Source organism: Triturus cristatus, chromosome 3_1, assembly GCF_964204655.1.
Source record: "Triturus cristatus chromosome 3_1, aTriCri1.1, whole genome shotgun sequence".
In the NCBI taxonomy this organism is placed as follows: domain Eukaryota; kingdom Metazoa; phylum Chordata; class Amphibia; order Caudata; family Salamandridae; genus Triturus; species Triturus cristatus.
In genome coordinates this window covers 240,677,163-240,686,450 of record NC_140583.1, presented here as the reverse complement: position 1 = coordinate 240,686,450, position 9,288 = coordinate 240,677,163, and positions in this window count along the sequence as shown.

Here is a 9,288-nt window from a genome sequence, read left to right as displayed (position 1 = left end):
ATCTCGTTTTATTTTACAAACAGGCAGTTTATTTCCAACTGGTCTTAATAATGATGAGGAAATGTATTCACATTTGTAAATATTACTATAGTGTTGTTTGCTGAAAAAGGTTTGAGGGCAAAATGTCATCTCTTTGTTGCTCTCCCCTTTCTTTTGTCCCCCCTTCCCCCTTTTTTATTCTGTTTCCCTCGCCACTGTAGTAACCAGTTTAAAATTGTCTTTCATGACTGTTTACTCCTCTTTTTTAACTCAATTGTAGGGTTCTGTTTTCAAATTGTTGGCTATGCTTTCTGCTTGTACCCCATGGACAGTTATGTACATGGGTTGTTTAGTGACAGTTTGGTTTTAAAATGTATAGTTAAACTAACAATTGACCATTCTTTCTCTCTTTCATTTCTGCAGCCTGGGGTCTATGAATAGATGAATTCACCATCAATAGTCACCGATAGAATATACTGGCTAAGTTCGTGGTATGCGCACATCGTTCACTTATGGGACCCGTATAGGGGTTTTGGGTACTATACCTAGAGTTGATTCTAGTATTTCCAGCTCTGGCCTTCCTTCAATCAATATGGGTCTCGAGTACTCCCTGGTACTATACCATTAGCGTTAATATCTAAATTCTAAATCTAATTTAAATTTACTATTTGAACTCGTGGATTGTGGACAGACATATAGGTGTTCACAATTTTGGGAATACTTCTACCTATCACTGCGCATATTCAACCACAAAACCCACTGCAGGGATCTCGATATTATTCTATGTAATAACAATGTAATTATGAAAAAAACTAGAGCATCGACTGTCACGAACAACATTTGCAATAATGTTTACATCAATTTGTAAATTGTCCGCCTAACATTTAAACTAAAGTGAAAGCATATATACATGATAAAATGAATTGTTTTTCAATCACGACACTATTGTTAGAAAAGAAAGACTGATATTAAGTCTGTTTTTACTTTTAATTTTGTTTGTGCACGCTGCGACGTGCCCGGAACCTATGACAATATATACTTCCTGGTTCAGGAGCGAGGTCATGTGACCAAGGCTGCGTGTCAGCCGAAACGCGTCGTCTGGTGTGAATAAACTTTACACTTACCTGCAGACTACGGAGTGGCTCGTCTTTCTTCCTAGGATTGGTGGGAGAATTTCATTGCAATATATATATATATATATATATATATATAATGAGGGACAGTGGACATTTCAACAACATCACAGATGTGTGTTTGTACTTGTACATTGTCAACTCACATTTCCCTGTGATGCCATATGTGATTGGCCAGTTTCTGCACACAAGCCGCACCAGTTGTGTCCTCTGTTCTGTTGTGGATGTGTTGCAGATTGAGCCATATCGTTGATGATGTTGATGTGCTCTGCATGAGATGTATGTGTGCCACATTTTGGGGGAGTTTTGGGGGAGTAGCCCCTTCAGCTCTGATTTGGCTGTCCCTTATCCCTTACATGCGGTGTGACTCTGACTTCTGTGCTTATACAGTGCTGAGATGTTGCATACTTGGGTGCATTGGTCTCTTGGTGGGAGTTGGGGGTCTGCAGTTTGTCCGCAGCTGTGCTATGCTTACTTGTGCATGTGTGCCATTGTGCCCATCTCCCCCCGTCCCCTCAGTCCCTGGTCGTTACTCACCCTGTTGCTGTTGTGTCCGGTCATGTTGAGCAATGTCCGGACCCCCAACTCCTGCAACCATCTCCCCACTGATGACTGTGGAAACCATTTCCTCTATATCGTTCAGTTCCTCCTGTGGCTCTGGGCTCCCACCTCCAGTCTGCATTGCTGCCTTCCGGTTGTATGCGAGTTTCTGCTTGGTTTGCGCTTCACATCATTCCAGCACCTCTTGACCTCTCCCATTTTCCTCTTCAGCACTCTGACTTCATTCACCTTGTCCATGATGGTCTGCCATATTCCAGTTTTAGTTGCCAGTGACACAGTGGAGGTGACGAACAGTATTTGATGGTGTTCTATCACCTCCGTTATCAGGATCATGTTTTCCTGCGGACTGAACCGCTCCTCCTACTCTTCTTGTCCTTGCCCTTACCTGACCCCGAGGTCCCAGGCTGGTCCTCCGGGGGGCTTGTGGGGTTCTGGTTGTCCTCTGCACTTGCTCCGGCTACCTCCATTGTGCTTCGCTGTTGTTTGGCTTTTGTATGTGCTTCTTTTTCCAACTTTTATAGCGCATTTTCCCGCATGTCGCGTGGGGATTGCAGGCCTGTGGCTGCTTTTTGCAGATTTTTGTATCACGATTTGAGTCATCCCCACTTGTTTACGCGATCGAGTTTCGCATTGTTGCTGCGTCGCGTTGATATTAACGCGTTCATTTGACGCGTTGTGGTGGGTATATCGCATGGTGCCGCCGTGTTGAGAATACCACGTTAACACTGTGTCATTTTCCCGCGATAGACTGCGATGTGAAGAGTTGCATTAAGCTACTTTTGTGGTAGTTATCACACGTTCTTGAGAATATCCCCCCATGGACGGGGAATCATTTGAAAATAACATTCACTTACTAACGTGTGATCTAATGTTAAACACTTGTTCTCATTTAGAAAGGTGATAGAAGCTGGTGTATCCCCTATTGTATGCACATTAAGGAGCCTTAATCCAAGCTTTTCCAACTTGGTTCTATAAGTGTTCCCGTTTTGATGCACTCTTCATCTTCTTTTTTTTTTACATATATTTGTGTTCAAATCTCCTGTAATTGTAAAAAACACCTGTTTACATTGTCTCTGCACTATTTTGAGTATTTCACATAAGATTTTCATGTGCCTCTCTTTCGACTCTTTTCTGGGGTGTATGTAAACTTTCCTAAGATAATTGCTGTCCACATCCCGTTGTCCTTCTGCCTTGCTATTCTTAACACCCAAATCCTTTTTATCCCTATATCTAATTGTTCTATTTGCCAATTGAAGTTTGTGGAGCAAAAAAGGGTAAGACCCCCTTTGGAATGTCCACATTTTTAAGTCTTCTCTGCCAACTCTTGATGTCCGGTCTATCCAGTAATGTATACTGGTTCTAGAGTCCATGTTTCCTGCATCAGGATTATGTCATAATTTTTTGATCCACCTTTGGAGGCAGCATAGAAATTGCATGCACTGACCGACACTCATTATGTCGCGTTGCGGCCTTCCATAATTTCGAGTGGCATGCCTTTGCCTTTGACTATCTACCGCCCTTCACAGACCCATACAACACATGTTACACCCCAAATATCAGTTCTATATCAAACTGCTGCCTGCTTTCAGGTCTGATTTTACCTACCTCGGCTTCAGTATTCCATATACGACTTTCATCCTGTAGACGTCTTGGGCTCAAGCGTCTTTGTTTGGAGTATATTTTTCCACCTTTGAGAATTGACCTGATTCAGATAAATACAAGGGATATCGTTGTATACCCTCATTTTGACCCTTTCATATATCCTTGTCTGGGCAACATAATAATAAGGACAGTTTCTTGTTTCGTTTTTATCATCGTGGGCCACATTTGTCAAGGTTCCTACACTCTGTTTTCCATAGAAATTCAAGTGGCTTCTCCTGAAGAAGGCGTTTTTTGTCACGCCGAAACGCCCGTAGAGATTTACATCTCTATCCACCTAGATCTAGCCACCTCTCATGTTTGTCTATGTATTTTTATAAGTTTTCCATAACAAAAGGTTTTATGACTGTAAACCAACATTAATATATATGTATGATCCTATTGATTACCATGTCATTGTCTTGTTATTTGTTTTTTGATGTTGGTATTTCTATTTTAATTAATTGATGATAAAGAATAAAATGCATTGTTTTAAAATAATTTTGTACTGAGTCCTTGTTGGTATGTTTATTACCTGACCTTCGCCAGGTTCTGTGTTGCATAGGAGGTGTTATTCCTTTCAGAATTATTTCCCTGTCCAAGGAACCACTAGTAGTTACAGGGGGCCCTTGTTCTGTACACATGTCATTTTGTAGGAATTCCATAATTTCATTATGTTGTTGGAAGTTTTCAAGCCCGTGGACATTCCAGGCGCAGATGTTTAGCCTCTCTTGTTCCATGACTGGTGAATTCGTCTTTTTGTCAGGGTTGTATTATTACTTGATTTTTTGCACCAATGGTCCTTCCTGTTTTTTTCCGAGTTTATGTTATACTCCTCCTTTTGGTCCGTGTCCGCCAGGATGCTTCTCGAGTTCTGAGTGATATTTACATTTTCAAAGTGTCTCTGCTGAGGATATTTTCCAACCAGTCCCCTTTGGGTCCTTCCAGCCATCTTGATAATCTATTACTTTTTTATTTTGAAAGCCAGGTCAGTTTCATTCTTGTGTTTTCCCACTATGCTGGTTTTTATTTGAATGTTATTTGCTGTGGCTTGAGGCCCGCACGTGGCTTTCTGCGATGGTTCCATAATGTCCTGTTCCAACTGTATTGGTGTCTCCACCTCTAATGTCTGGTTCTGTGTGTGTTGATTAAATAATTGCCATGTGTTTTGTTGTTGCAATACGTTTCCCTTCTTTCGTGCTTTTCTTTATCTTTTTTGTGGGGCAAACTGAATTTATCGCTTTGGAAAGTTCATGAAACAAGAAGGATTTTTAGCACTGGGTATTGAATGGAAAAATGAAAGAACGCTATTCCTCTTACCTGAATGACTTTAATGCTTTTTAATGCGTGCTCTGAAGGAGAAATACGACCTGCGTCTATAAATCACGTGGGCAATTTTCAAAAATCAGGGAGGCTTTTCCCGTGATCAAGGCTCGCCTGAGCAGAAACATGTTGGGTAAGTGAGCCACAAGCCTGCATATCTATATGTGAATAAAGCCGCTTTTTAACCCTACAGCCGGAGCCAGTGTACTTCTTGTCAGGAGACGAGTAAGAAGTGAGTGTGCTGTTACATTTACAGGCAGCTCCGTTCCCGTGACACCGTGCCGCCCTGTAAAGGTCTGGAGCTCTTAACGGAGCATTTGTGATATATAATGAAGCAGACCCCCAAAAGATCACGTAAGCAAATCCATCAAAATTCTCAGAGAAGTATAAGTATATGTATATATATGTATATGTATGTATATATACACACACACACACATATATATATATATACATTTATATATATGATCCTCTCCCCTCTAACTGCCTAGCCGCCGCCTCTCAGGGTATCATCCCTTCCTGGACTGCAATATTCAACCCTTCCCTCCTACAGGGATCGATACCTGACTCTCTTAAAGCTGGCCAAGTCGCCCCAATCTTAACAAAAAACCTACGCTGGATCCTGCCTCCCCTGACAACTATAGACATATATCTAACATCTCACTCCTAGCGAAAGTTCTGGCGAAATGTGTGCAACAGCAGCTGAGCATACACATCACCAACTTCCTCTTACTAGACGACTTCCAATCCGGGTTCAGACCTGGGCACAGCACTGAAACCACTCGATCTGAAGCAACGCGGTGAGCCTGCACTTGGAGTGTTTATGTTTACGCGGAGCCCCCCCAGCAGGTCAAAACCACTTGGTGTGATTCTGGATGCAAGGGGAGAGAGGAGGCAACAATGTGTGTCTGATAAGGGGACAAAGGAATGGCAGGACTCCCCAGCAACGAGGGGTGGTGTTGATACCCGCAGCCAATTGTTTTTGGGGTACCACATGGTGCAAGGAATGCCCTGTTACTCAATGGGCCTCCTCAACGGACTATCAAGACCAGCATGCACCTGACTGGGGAATGCAAGCAAAGCAGCTGAACATCATTAAGTGGAGGAGGGGCGAGAGACCGCCATATTGGGAGCGGTCTCGGGAAGAGCATAACATCGCTTGGCCCCCCCAGGAACATCAAGCACACCTTGAGACTGACACTGATGAATCTGTTTGAAGGCTCAAACAAACGCGTATATATATATATATATATATATATATATATATATATATATATATATATATATATATATATATATATATATATATATATATTACCTACTGGCTGTTGCCAGTCAGTAGTTATAGTTGGGACCTATTTTCCATAGGAAATCCGCAACATTCTATTCCCAATAACTATGGCGCCGATTGACGAATCTTCGCGAAGTTTTCAAAACTTGGCCAGCTCCGATCTGCTCCTATCCTGAAAGTCTCGGGATGATTACGGTACCGGGGGCCGAGAAAAAAGGGGGGTCCCAAAACGTGTTTTCCCCATACATTTTCCTATAGGACCTTTAGCCGCAGCTACAGCCCGAACTGCTGAACAGAATTACACCAAATTTGGCAGAAAGGTAGTCCTCAGTTCAGACTTGTGCCTTTTGCTTAAATGGTGTAAATCCGTTCAGTAGTTCCTGAGAAAATCAAAAGTAAAATCACATATATATCTGGGCGGAGCCTATCCACACATCTCATCGTGAGATGTGAATGGCTGTCAGCACTTCATCCAAGAAGTGTTGGCAGTCATCTTGGGACCAATATCCATGATAGCACCTCATTAAAAAGCATTGCAGTTAATAGAGGTTTTAAGACTTTAGTTACATTATAAATCATTTGTTGATGGTACCATACTCATTTTAGGAATTGTGGTATGTTCTAAGGTGATTTTACCATGTGAAAAAGCCTTCTGCTGGGATATCATGAATCATGTTTGAGAGAAAACAATTTTCTCATGCTTTTCCCACAGAGGTTTGGAAGGTGATCTATAAGCTAAACTGAGAGCATATTTTCTGTCAATTCACTTTATCTTTCTCAGTCATGTGAGAATGAAGTCTGACATTCTCAGTATAACATGTACATCCAACAAGGGCAGAGACTGTCAGTTGATTCCTTTGTGTTCTACTGCAGCTTCCCAGAGTGTTCCAAAGAATAACTAGAGCGCTAACAGTCCTACTTATGATAAACGTATGGCACACCTGAAGCCATGTTGATTGGAATAAAGTGGTAACTCTTACAACATTTAATTTAAAAAGGAACAAAATGAGGGGGTTCATTTTGCCATAGAAAGTATGATTAGTGCTGCAGAAAGAAAAATTAGGGCACATTTTGAGTGACTTCTCAAATCCTCTTCTATTTCATTAAAAAAGTCTGACATGCAGACTGAAACATGCGCTTTCAATACCAGCAGCAGACTTCCCTGGTGAGCAGTACCTTTACTACAGTGATCTAATGAGCAACTAGAGTGCTAGCATTCTGAATTTATGGCAAATGTGTGACACATCTGAATGCCTTCTTGATGGAATCAAATTAAAAAACTGAAAGTATTCCTACTGAGAAGACTGTAGTAAATGAGGAAATTAGGAAATTTCATAACAAATAAGTCTCCCAAGATGGCCACCAGAGACAAAAGAGCCCAAATGTAGCACAAATATCACCCAGTTATAGCCCAATGACAGAATGTCCCAGAGTGTTCTATAGAACAACTAGAGCGCTAACAGTCTTACTTATGACAAAAGTATGGCACACCTGAAGCCATCTTGATTGGAATAAAGTGATAACACTTAAAACATTTAATTTGCAAAGGAACAAAATGAGGGGGTTCATTTTGCCATAGAAATTATAATTAGTGCTGCAGAAAGATAAATTAGGGCACATTTTGACTTCTCAAATCCTCATCTATTTCATTAAAAAATTCTGACATGCAGACTGAAACATGCACCTTGAATACCAGCAGCAGACTTCCCTGGTGAGCAGTAGCTTTACTACAGTGATCTAATGTGCATATATATATATATATATATATATATATATATGCAATCTGTATTGAAGATTGAGTGGATATATAACTGTCTGGATGGAGGATTTAGTAGCTGTCTGACTGTCTGTCTGAGTAATTAAAAGTGTCTCACTTAATACATGGATTAGTAACTAAACTATGTGAATGTGTGCATCAATGTCTCTGTTGTTGTAACATGCTGCATCAGTTGGTCACTAACTACATAAGTGTGTATATTAGGTATTGATTAGTTGGGTGAGTATTTGTATGGGACACTGAGTTTGTGTGTGGTTGGATGGTGTGTGTGTAACTCTATGCATAGATGTGTGAATGGTTGATTGACTAGGTGTATAGGTTTAAGAGTGCATGTGGAAACAGTTGTTTGGGTAAATGAGTGTATTTATTTGTGTGTTGGTGAGCGAATATATGTTTTAGTTGTACATCTTCAACAAAGTAAAAAATATAAAAGGCATTGTATGTGAGAGTTGGTGTATATAAATAAGTATGTGTAAGATTCAGTGATTGTAAGAGTAACTATATGAATGAGTGTATAATTGTAATGGTGATTTTTTAACATATTAACTACGAGTTACTATGTGTTTGAATAAATGAGGTGTTGTTGGATAATTGTGTGCGAGTAAATGTAAGTGTGATTAATTTTTTTCGTGAGTGAGTAGTATGACTGCATAACCGACTAAGATGACTGCTGATGTGTCATTGTCTATATATGCGTATAAGTGCATTTGATAGTGTTCTATTAATTAGTGACTGCATGTATAAATGATTCTGTTGTTGAATGGGTAGTTGTGTGTGTAGACTTAGGAATCAGTGAGTCGGTATGTAGTAACTGGTATTGGTGTGTCAATGGTTTCAAATATGGTACAATATATTTTACAGTGAGTTATGAAAGGTTATACTAGTGTATGATGAGGTGTATCAGATTGTCACGTGGATGATGTCATCAGTGATGTCATTTGAGATGTCATCAGTGATGTCATCAGTGATGTCACTGACCATGTCATGAAATATGCAGTATGTGACATCATCAGCAGTGCATTGATGATGAAACCTGAAACCTATGTTTTTTCTCTGAATATATATATATATATATATATATATATATATATATATATATATATATATATATATACATATGATCCTCTCCCCTCCAACTGCCTAGCCACCGCCTCTCAGGCTATCATCCCTTCCTGGACTGCAATAATCAATGCTTCCCTCCTACAGGGATCGATACCCCACTCTCGTAAAGCTGGCCAAGTCGCCCCCATATTAAAAATACCTACGCTGGATCCTGCCTCCCCTGACAACTATAGACCTATATCTAACATCCCACTCCTAGCCAAAGTTCTGGAGAAATGTGAGCAACAGCAGCTGAGCCTACACATCACTAACTTCCACTTACTAGACGACTTCCAATCCGGGTTCAGACCTGGACACAGCACTGAAACCACCCTCCTCCACATCGTGGATGATGCCCTCCAAGCCCTTGACCAAGGCAAAACCTGTCTCCTAATCCTCCTAGACCTATCCTCTGCTTTCGATGCGGTTAACCATGAAACACTCCTTGAACGCCTCAGACTCAGGATGGGTTTGAATGGCACCGT